Here is a 12,782-nt window from a genome sequence, read left to right on the forward strand (position 1 = left end):
AAGTAAGTGTTCTAATTTGTATGTAAGTGGATTGAGTCAGGGATGCTTCATGCACCTTTTAAGGTGAGTATTAGAAGAATGGTAAAGTAATGCATAAACTGCTAATGTAGAAGTCTAAAAGGATGTCTAGAGTAAAAATAGAAAGCAAATAGTAGAATATATTTAAATCCCAGTATATCTATGATAACATTAAATTTAAATAGACTAAATGTTTCATTTAAAATATGATTCTTAGATTAGATTAGAAATGTACCCTGTATTATAAGGGACACATCTAAAAAATACAGAAAAGATGTAAGTAAAAGAATCAAAAAGAATTAATGCAAACACTATTCAAAAGGAAGCTGGAATAATTATGTTAATTTCCTACAAAGTAGATGTTAAGTCAGAAAATACTACTAGATATAATGATAAAATAATCATTTTATGAAGATTATATAACAAGTCTAAATTTGTATGTGTGAAATCACATCGCTATAAATAAAGTATAAATTGACTGACATATAATCAGCAAGCAGAATGGATGATTATACCTCATTAAAACATAGAAGCAGGAAAAAATTTAGTTTGCTATAGGTGATGTGAACAATATAGTTAAAAAGTTGTTATTTGATATGTATATAGTACTATACCCATCAAGAATACACTTTTTTATGAAGTACATTAGAAGTAAAATTAAATGTTTTTTTTCCCACAGTGGAATTAAGCTATAATTTAATAAAAAGAAAGATAATTAGAAAATTCCTGTATATTTAGAAATTAAGAAGTACATTTTATTTAAAAAATTTTTTTAATGTTTTGTTTTTATTTTTGAGAGAGACAGAGTGTGAGTGGGGGAGGAGCAGAGAGAGAGAGGGAGAGAGAATCTGAAGTAGGCTTCAGGCTCCAGGCCCTGAGCTGTCAGTACAGAGCATGTTGCAGGGATTGAACTCATGGACTGTGAGATCAGTCCTGATGAGATGATGACCTGAACTGAAGTCAGATGCTTAACCAACTGTGCCCCAAGAATTACATTTAAAAAATATCTATAGGTTAAATAAAAACTAGAATGGAAGCAGATATACTTTTTTTTTTTTTAATTTTTTTTTTTTTCAACGTTTATTTATTTTTGGGACAGAGAGAGACAGAGCATGAACGGGGGAGGGGCAGAGAGAGAGGGAGACACAGAATCGGAAACAGGCTCCAGGCTCTGAGCCATCAGCCCAGAGCCCGACGCGGGGCTCGAACTCACGGACCGCGAGATCGTGACCTGGCTGAAGTCGGACGCTTAACCGACTGCGCCACCCAGGCGCTCCGAAGCAGATATACTTTTTAATGAAATATATTGAAAATACTATTATTCAAAGCGTTGGGGTCCAGTTAAAGCCTTAAATTCCATTTAGAACTTTAAATGCAAATATTAGAAAAGAAAATTAGCTAAAAATGAATGATATCAACATTGAACTCAAGAAATTTAAAAAAAAAGTAAAATTGAATGAAAGCAAGTAGGAGTAAAGGAGTAGTAAAGAGCAGAAATTAATTAAATAGAAAACAAACATACAGTGGGGAAGATCAAAGGTAAAAAGAAGAAATGACATAAGAAATGCAAAGTCTGAGTAACCCTACAAGATTGAAAGCAATTGAAACTTCATTCAAAATCTCATAAAAAAAACTCCACACTCAGGTGGTTGCACTAGTGAATCAAGGAAATGTTTAAGGGAGAACTCTTCCATGTAATAGAAAAAAAGAAATAATTCCCCATCCATTTTATGAAGCCAGCATATCCTTGATTCCAAAACCTAACAGGGACGTTTTTAAAAAGCAAAGATACCAGTGAATATTTCTCATGAAAATGTAAAAATCCTAAACAAATTATTAGTAAAGTAAATCCAGTCCTCCTTTTCACATATACGCCATCATGACCAAGTTTGGTTTATTTCAGAAATGCGAGATTTAGTTTAACATTCTAGAGGCTCAGTTGCTGTAGTTCATGACCATACTGGAATAAAGAATAATCATGTGATCAACTCAGTAGATGTAGAAAAAACATTTGATAAACATCAAATTTATTCATAATACAAACTCTTAGAAAACTTGAAACAGAAGAGAAGCAAGGCTAGATCACCTATAGCAAATACAATAGTTCTGACTAAAGTTTTGACAGCTTTACCTCTGAGATTAGTAACAGGAAGATGAAGCTTGCCATTGCAACTTCTATTCAACATAGAGTTCTTAGCCATTGCAAGAAAACAATAAAAAGAAATAAAATGCTAAACATTGCAACTCCAAAAGAAGAAAGGAAATTCAGTATTTGCAGATGACCTGGATGTGAGCATAGAACATCCATAATAATATGGACTAATTACAAGAATAATAGATTAAGTTACCAGAATTGCCGGATATAAAGTCATTATAAAAATTCATTTTTATTTTATACATTAAAAAACAAAAAAATAAATGGAATTTTAAAAAGATATCATTATCTCTATATCATATGAAAGATATGCAAGACCTTGACACAGGAAACTATAAAACTGTATTCAGAAAAAATCAAGAAGACTGATACATGGAAAGAAAAATCTTATTATTGGATTGGAAGACTCATAAAGTTGTAAGTTATCCCCAAATTAACTATAGATTCAATGCAATTCCAAACAAATTCATGCGGGTTTTTTCTTTCTTTTTCTTTTTTGGGGTGTATGTATGTGAGAGAGATTTAGAAAGTTTCTAAAAGATTCTAAAAGGCAAACCAAAAAACAGACTCTTAACTATAGAGAATAAACTGATGGTTACCAGAGGGGAGGTAGGAGGTAGGTTGAGGGATGGGTAAAATAAATGATGGTGATTAAGGAGTGCACTTGCTGTGATGAGCACCAGGCATCATATGGAAGTGTTGAATTAGTACATTGTACATTTGAAACTAATATTACACTGTGTGTTAACAAACTGGAATTAAAAAAAAGAATTTTAAAAGAAATACGGAAATGTCAAGTCTAAGACAATATTCAAGAGAAACAAAATATAAAAGAACCTATTCTACCAGTTATTAAGATACTATATTGCAGTAATTAAGACAGTGTATGTTACGAATAAAGTGAACCAAAGAGGTGAAAGACTTGTACTCTGAAAACTATAAAACACTGATGAAAAAATGGAAGGTGATACAAAGAAATGGAAAGACATTGCATGCTCATGGATTGGAAGAACAAATCTTGTTAAAATGTCTATACTACCCAAAACAATCTACATATTTAATGCAATCACTATCCAAATATCAACAGCATTTTCCACAGAACTAGAATGTACAATCCTAAAATTTGTATGGAAGCACAAAAGACCACAAATAGCCAAAGCAATCTTGAAAAAAGAAAAACAAAACTGGAGATATCATAATTCTGGACTTCAAGTTATATTGTAAAGTTGTAGTAATCAAAACAGTAAGGTACTGACACAAAAATTGACAAATAGATCAATGGAACAGAATAGAAAATCTAGAAATAAACCCACAATTATATGGTCAGTTAACCTTTGACAAAGGATATAAGAATATACAATGGGGAAAAGACAGTTTTCAACAAGTGGTGTTGCAAAAGAATGAAACTAGACTACTTTCACATACCATACACAAAAATAAACTAAAAATGGATTAAAGACCTAAATGTGAGACCTGAAACCATAAAAATCCCTGAAGAAGGCACAGGCAGTAACTTCATCGGCCACAATGTCTTTCTAGAAATGTCTCCTGAGGCAAGGGAAACAAAAGCAAAAATAAACCATTGGGACCTCCTCAAGTTAAAAAGCTTCTGCACAACAAAGGAAACAACAAAACTAAAAGGCAACCCACAGAATGGGAGATGTTTGCAAATGACATATTTGATAAAGTGTTACTGTCCAAAATATATAAAGAACTTATACTAAACTCTTAAAAAACAAATAATCCAATTAAAAAATGGGCAGAAGAAACACAGATGGCAAACAGACACATGAACAGATGCTCAATATCACTCATCACCAGGGAAATACAAATCAAAACCACAATGGATTATCACCTCACACCTGTCAGAATGGCTAAAATAAAAAAATACCAGAAACAAGTGCTGGAGATGATATGGAGAAAAAGAAACTTTTTGCACTGTTAGTGGGAATGCTAACCGGTACAACCACTGTGGAAGACAGTATGAAGGTTCCTCAAAAAATTAAAATAGAACAGTAATTGCATTACTGGGTATTTACTGAAAAGTACAAAAACACTATTCAGAGGGATACATGCACCCCTATGTTTATAGCAGGATTATTTACAATAGTCAAATTATAGAAGGAGCCCAAGTGTCTTTCAATAGATGAATGGACAAAGAAGATGTGATTGTGTATATATATATATAATTATATATTAATTATATAATTATATGTATGATATATGTATATGTATACATGTGTATATATGATATGTGTATATATATATATGTATATATGTATAGACACACACACATAATGGAATATTATTCAGCTATATAAAATAATGATCTCTTGCCATTTGCAACAACATGGATGGATTTAGAGGGTATAATGGTAAGTGAAATAAGCCAGTCAGAGAAAGAAAAATATTGTATGATCTCACTTGTATGTGGAATTCAAAAAACGGAACAAACGAACAAAGGAAGAAAAACAGACCAATCGAAGAATGGATTCTTAACTTTAGAGAACAGTCTGATGGTTACCCAAGGGAAGGTGGGTGGGGGGGATGGGTGAAATAAGTGAAGGGGATTAAGAGTACATTTTGAGCACTGAGTAATGTATGGAACTGTAAAAAAAGTGTGATGCTGGTGCAAAGATAAAAATTTATTTATCAATGGAACAGAAAAGCCCTGCAGTAGACCCACAATTGATTTATAACAAATGGTGCAATACAGAACTATGGGTTAGAAAAGTCTTTTCAAATGATGTTGGGTTAACTGGACATCTGGGAGAGAAAAAATTCTAGTTGGATTATAGATCTAAATGTATTGAAGATAAGACAATACAGCTTCTTGAAAATAGTGTATGAGCAGATCTTCATGGACTAAGGGTAGGAAAATCTTTCTTGAATAGTACACAAAAAACATTAATAATAAGAAAAGATAGGGATCATGTTATAATGAAGAATTTGTACTTATCAAAGGAAATCATTAAATGATTGAAAAAGTAAGCCAGAGAGTTGGAGAAAACACATACATCACATATAAATGAAATAAGATACTTAATTAGCTATATGAACAATATTCACCATCAGTAAGTAAAAGAGACAGCCCACTAATAATGGCCAAGATGCTTGAACCATTTTTAAAAGAGCCTATCCAAACAGCTAATAAACACGAAAATGTAGCAGTCACAGAAATGCATATAAAAATGATAATGAAAGATTTCTGCTTTGAGCCATGATGGAGTAACAGATTGGATTTTCTTTTCCACAGTAAACAACTAGTCAACTGAACAAAATAAATCAGTGTTATCAGTCATTGGACAACAGGCAACATGGAGTTTAATGAAACAAAGAAAGTAAGCAAAAAAGACATTAAAACATCTATTTTATATTATTTAAAGAAAAATGCAAACATTGTGAGGAGAGAAATTAAAAGTTAAAAAAAACCCGATGCAACTTTTAGTGATAAAAAAGTATATATATAAGGTAAAAAGTAATGGGTAGGATTAATAGCAATTAGGCAGAACAACAGAAAAGGTCAGTGAACTTGAAGACATTACAATAGATAATATGCAATACAAGCACAAAGAGGAAAAAAATTGAACAGTCTTAGTGATCTTTGGGACAGTATTCAACAGTCTAATTTATGTGTTATTCTAGATTTGTAATTCAACAATTCCAGAAATGATAGGGAATGGAGGTGGAGACAGAAAAAAAAAATACTTAAAGAAATAATGGTCAAGAGATTTTTCAGATTTGTAGAAAACTAAACTCATAGGTCCATGATGCTCAATAAATCTCAAGGAGAAGGATATGAAGAAAGCTACACCAAGGTACGTAATAAATTCAGCAATAAAGACGAAATCTTTAAAGCAGTCTGAGGAAAAAAGTCACATTGCACACAGAAGAACAAACATAAATAGTGTCATAGATATCTTGTCAGAATCTTCTAAAGCCAAAGTCAGTGGAATAGCATCTTTAAAGTACTGGGAAAGAAGTCAACTTAGAATTCTACACTCAGAAACAATATCTTTCAAAACAGAAGGTGTGGGGCACCTGGGTGGCTCAGTCGGTTAAGTGTCCGACTTCAACTCAGGTGATGATCTCACAGTTTGTGAGTTCAAGCCCCATGTCTGAGCTGTCAGCACAGAGCCTGGAGCCTGCTTCAGATTCTGTGTCTCCCTCTCTATTTCCCCTCCCCTGCTCATGCTGTGTGTCTCTCTCTCAAAAATAAACATTAAAAATTAAAAAAAAACAAAACAAAACCTGAAGGTGAAATGGATTTTTTTGTAATTGGTAAAAGGTGAATTTGTGTACAGCAAACTTTCATGTAGAACATAATAAAGAAGTTCCAAAGTGAAAACAAAAATTTTTACTAGATTTAAATTAAGATTCACACAGCAGATGGGGCACCTGGGTGGCTCAGTCAGCTGTGTCTGACTTCGGCTCAGGTCATGATCTCATGGCTTATATGAGTTTGAGCCCTGTGTCAGGCTCTGTGCTGACAGCTCAGAGCCTGGTGCCTGCTTCGGATTCTGTGTCTCCCTCTCTCTCTACCTTTCCCCTCCTCGTGCTGTGTCTTTCTCCCTCCCAAAAATGAATAAATATTTTAAAAAACTAAGAAAAAAGAACCGCACAGCAGAAAGAGGAGTTCCAGAATTGGTTAATATGTGTGTGTGTATACATATCTCTCTATATATCTATATCTTGTTTTCTCTTAAAAATTTTTTAAATAAAATAATTGACTAACAAAATAGTAATAATGTATCATGCGGTTTAAAATACATGTGGAAGTGAAATATATAATAAAAATGTCACAAAAGATAGGAATGGGAAATGGAAATATATTTAAGGTTCTTACATTATATATAAAGTGATATATCATTGAGGGTAGACCATAGTAAATTAAAGACACACACTTACACACATGAATACACAAACATACACACACATATATATTAAATCCTGTAGCATACACCAAGAAAAAGATTAATAGTAGGTAAATAGTTGAGACACACTGGAAACATTAAGTAGTACCCAATTAATCTGGAGTGAAGCAGGAAAAGAGGACAAAGGCCCAAAGAGCAAATGGGTAAATAGAAAGCAAATACTGAAATGGTAGACATCATCCCAGCATATCAATAATCACATTATATACGAATGGCATAAACACTCCATTTGAAAGACAGAGACTGTAGGTTAAGAAAAAAGTAAGACCAACTATATGCTCATTAAGGAAAATAATCCTTTATTATAAAGATACAGACAGATTAAAATGACAGAAAAAGATACACCATGAAAAAACTAATCATAAAGTTGGAGTAGCTACATTAATATCAAACAAAGTAGAAATCACAACAAGGAATATTACCAGAGTTAAACAGGGACAATTTCTAGTGATAAAGTGGTAAAAATCAAGAAGAGACACCAATACCAGATGTGTGTATATCCAAAACTAGCAAATCAAAGGGAGAAATAAACAAATTAAAATTTTAGATGGGGTATTTCATCACTCCTCTAACATTAATTGATAAATAGGCAGAAAATTAGTAAGGATATAGAAGAACAATGTTATCAGTCAACTGAGTCCTAATTGACATTTATAGAAAATCCACTTAACACTAAGATTCACTAAGTGCATTCACTAAGATCGACTATATAAGACTGGCCATAAAACAAGTCTCGGTAAATTTAAGAAGACTGAAATTGTGTGTATGTTGTAAATGTAACAACAGTTTTAAGTTAGTAATCAATAACAGAAATATATCTGGGAAAAAAAACCCAAATACTGGGAACCCATAAGTTAAAGAAGAAATTAAAAATAAATTAATAAAGAAAAATTAAAAAATATTTTAAATAGAAATGAAAATACAACATGTCAAAATATTTGGTATGCAGCTAAAGCAGTGTTGAGGGACATTTATAACCTTAACTTTACTTTAGCAAAGAATAAAGTCAAAACCAATGATTTAAATTTATGAAACTAGCAAATTTATGAAACTAGTAAATAAACCCAAAATAGGCAGAAAGAAGGACTAACAAAAGAGCAGAAATTAATGAAACAAATCTAATGTAATCAAAAGCTATTTAAAAATATTAATTCAATTGATAAACCTCTAGAGTTAGATTATTGAGAAAAGACACAACACAGTTACCAATATCAGGAATGAAAAAGGGCAGTCACTACAGATCCTTTAGATAGGGAGGTATTATGAATAACTTTAGGCCAATAAACCTGACAACTAAAATGAAATGGACGTGTCCCTTGAAAGACACAAATTTGAGTATTTCTGTAGTCCTGATTGAAATTGCATTCCCAACTGAAAACATTCCCTTCCAACAAAGAAAACTTTGGATCCACATAGATTCACTATGAATTCTGTTAAATATTTGAAGAAGAAATAATACCAATTCTATAAAAACTTTATCAGAAAATAGAAGACTGAACATCTTCCTACTAATTTTACTAGGTCAACATTACCAACACCAAAGAAAGACTAATTATAAGAGAAGTAAACTAGACCAATATCCCTTTATGAACGTAGATGGAAAATTCCTTAATAAAATATTTTTGAATCCAGCAATACATGAAGAGTTTACTACACTATGAGCCAGTCATACAAAGTTGGTGTGACATTTAAAAATCATATCAATCAACGTAATTCTTAATATCAACAAAATAAAAGGAAATTTTTATGGTACTCAATAGGATGTAGAAATAGCATTTGACAAAGTTGCTGACAGCAAACTAGGATTGGAAAGGATGATCAGTACTTTATGAATTTGAGATAATAGAGTAAGAGTTGGCAAACTCTGGCCCATGGGTCAAATGCAGCCCACCACAGGCAAAATCTAGCCATGCCCAGTGGTTTATATGTTGCCTATAGCTACGTTTGCATTATAACTATAGAGTTGAGTAGTTGAGATAGAGAGTGTATGGCTTGCAAAGCTGAAAATTATTTATTATCTAACCATTTACAGAAAAAGTTTACCAATATTTACTATAGCACAATCATGAAGAGAATTAAGAGAATAAAAACCGTAAAAAAGTCCAAGACACACACACGGATAAACCATTAGGAGGATTAAATGGGACTTCTAGAAATGATAAATGTTACTAAGTGACTAAAAACTCAGTGAGCTGTTCAGAACATAGATACTGAAGAGAAAAATAATGAGCTGGAAGGCAGACCTGAGGAAAGGACCTATATTTCATTACGGAGAGAGTTTTAAAATATGAGAGCAAGGTTAACAGAAAGAGATTTGAATGAGAAGGTCCAAAATCCATTTAATATGGGTTCCAGAAGGAGAATGTAGAAAGCATGGAGGAAAACAAAAGTTCAAAGAGATGATGTCCAAGAATTTTTCAAAATTGACAAAAGACATGACTCTGAAGGTTTCAGATGAGTAATTTCAAAGCAGGAATAATGAGAATGTACTAGATACATAGTAGTGAAACTGGAACACCGAAACAAAGAGAAAATTCTAAATGTCAGCAGTCAGAAAATGCCAAAGTAACTTCCAAACTGGGTATTTAGAAGACTTGTAAAGAGCAAACACAAAGGCCAAAGGCAATGGATAGTAACTTCAGTTAGCTTGGAGAAAATAAATTTCCAACCCAGAATTCCTTAGTCAGCAAAGATATTATTTGATAATGAAAGTGAAGTTGAAAAATTTTTCATAAAAAGTCCAAGGAGTTTATTATTCATAGACCTGGATAAAAAACATAAAGGATGCATGTCTAGAAGAAGGAAATCAATCCACAAAGCAAGGATTAAGATACAAGGAGAAATAGTGAGCAAATAGATTAGTAAATATATGAATAAGTCAAAATAAATATAGTTAAATGTATTTAAGTGTAATTAAATATAATTATGACTAATTTTATGGTGTTTTTAAATGTTTGTTTTATTTTGAGAGAGAGCATGTGTGAGCAGGGGAGTGGGGGAGAGAGAGAGGGAGAGAGAATCCTAGGCAGGCTCCATGTTGTTAGTGCAGAGCCTAACCAAGGGCTTGCTCCCACGAACATGAGCCAAAATCAAGAGTTGGACACCCAATGGACTCAGCCACCCAGGCACCCCTATCTTGGCATTTCTTATTCAGCCTTGTTATCTCTAAAGTCATTTTCCTGCTTTTCATATGCTTTTTCCCACACATAAAATGACTTATGGTAAGACTTCCATTCATTCTTTTTTCTTTCTGTCTTTATTCAGGTAAAACTGACAATAAAAACTGCACATATTTGAGGTGTAAGACTTGATTCCTTTGCCCTCCCCCCAGTTTTGTGGAGATGTAACTGTCATACAACATTATGTACGTTTAAGGTGTACAACCTAATGATATATGTACATATTGTGAAATGATCACAAGAATAAGTTTAGTTAACATCTGTCATCTCAGATAGTTGAAAATTTTTTCCTTGTGATGAGAACTTTTAAGATCTAAACAGGGCATCTGTGAACAGGGGAGGTGATGTTTATATTAGCTTATGTGTGAAACAAAATTTATTGTTGATTTTTTTAAGTCCCACTTGACTATCTTTATATCCAAATTTCTGAAAATTGCATATATTTATTCATTTTCCTAGTATTTGCATTATTTTGGTAAACATGGTATTGTTTTGATAGCTCCCCTTCCTTTTTCTGGGATCCTTTAAGATTTCCATGCCTGTTTCTTTAAGGGAAATTTAGCAATTGTTTTTAACTGGCCTGCTTTTTGGTGGCCTTTAGAGAATAGCATATATGGTTATCATAGTTGGTGTTTCCTATTATGTGACTTATTTGCCTTCAAGACTTGGTGGGAATGAAAATGTTTTGACTGCAAGTTAGATGTTATGGAGAAGATACAGGGAAGATTCAATGGATCCATGTCTTCTGAACCCTTTGTTCAGTGGGGTATACATTCAGATATGTAGTCAGCTAAGCATGTTCGCTAAAGTCTTACTGCTTTTCAGTAGTTGCCTTGATAGGATCTGTGCTTTTTAGCAGAAATCTGAGAAAAGCTGCTTTTGTTACAGCTCTAAAACCTAATGGCTTGCTGCCAGATGGACCAGAGAGAGCTGTAGAAAATTATATAGGATCATGAAAACGTAAATATTTTTAACTATATGAAAAGCCTTCTGGTCACATTTTCCCCTGGTAACAGCATAATATATGTAAGAGATATGTCAACTAATACTGATAAAATCTGTAATGTGTATATTCCAGAGACATAGAAGTAATTTACAATATAAAAATCTCATGTTCATATTTGTCCTCCCGTCTCTCCCCTCCTTTTTTTTTCAGTTCAGTTTTGCTAAATCTATGTGGTTCATCAAAGACCTCAGGGTTTTGTGACTTCTAAAATTGACTTAGGCTTCTAGACCTGTGGCAGGACTCTGGGCACACAGTAGAGATCCATGTAGTGGTTTGGATTGTGCTAGAAGTTATGGAACTGCTTTCTTTAGCTTGTGGTTAGGTATATTTATGAAATGTTTTATACTTTGGGCAGCAGGGACTAAAGTCTGATTTCTGTTTGTGTGTGTGTGTGTGTGTGTGTGTGTGTGTGTGTGTGTGTGAGAGAGAGAGAGAGAGAGAGAGAGAGAGGAGGAAACCTCTTTAAAGAATCCTAGCATATTAGATTAGTGTGAAAGGTTCATTGGAAGACATCTAGTTAGTCCAAAAGAATTTTATACTTTGAATTATGGGCTTATATTTTAAAGGAACCATAAAGATTACCTGCTCCAACTACCCAGCTGATTCCTAAAAATCTCCTCTGCAGCATTTCCACCCAGTGATTATTGCAATCTTAAGCTCTCCCTCCAGCACTTTTAGGCATGCCATTTGCCCTTATACTGAGATACAGATCTGTTACTTGGATCCTTCTACTCTTATTTTCCTTATTTTCTTATTTCCTTAATTTCTTATTTCTTCTATTCTTATTTCCTTATTTTCTTGGGAGCCATACAAAAATTCTAATCTAATCTATAATCATAATCTAGTATATGAAGATAATTCTCATTGTGTTCTTCTGTGTTTTCTGCACTAGGTAAAACTGCTCACTTGAAAGGATTTGAGTCCCTTTGCATCATAGCCCTTCTCTCCTGAAGGCCCTGTACTTGATCCACATCCTCTGACAGAACTCAATGTAATATTCAGACTATGGGCCAACTAGCACAGAATAGAGTACTATAAAGATGAAATTCCTAAAAACAATACTTAAAAAGCAGACTAAAATTGGTTTTATTGAAAGGCATATCCTGCAGCTACTTGCTTGTGTTTCTATTTTCTGCCTTCTTCCATTCCTTCCCCTGGTTGCCTCTCTTTGGAAGTTCATCAGTCACCTCCAGATAGCAGCCACAGTGGTCTTTTTCTGTCCTTTCTCTCCTTGAAATCTTGGCTATCCTTTAAACACCCTTTCTCTAAATTCTCATCTTCTTTAATTATCAGAACATTTGTTCTACAGGTATTCCTTACACCTTCCCATACCTTAATTTTTTTCTTCAACCTATTATATCTAACAGGCCCAGTTCTTGGACCTGTGCTTTTGCTAGCTTTGTACTTTCTTTTTTGGGGAACTCATTTACTCTGTGGCTTCAAATTATCTCTACTGGATTGACTTCAGACCCCCTATCAAATGACAAGTG

Source organism: Leopardus geoffroyi, chromosome B2 (assembly GCF_018350155.1).
Source record: "Leopardus geoffroyi isolate Oge1 chromosome B2, O.geoffroyi_Oge1_pat1.0, whole genome shotgun sequence".
Lineage (NCBI taxonomy): Eukaryota > Metazoa > Chordata > Mammalia > Carnivora > Felidae > Leopardus > Leopardus geoffroyi.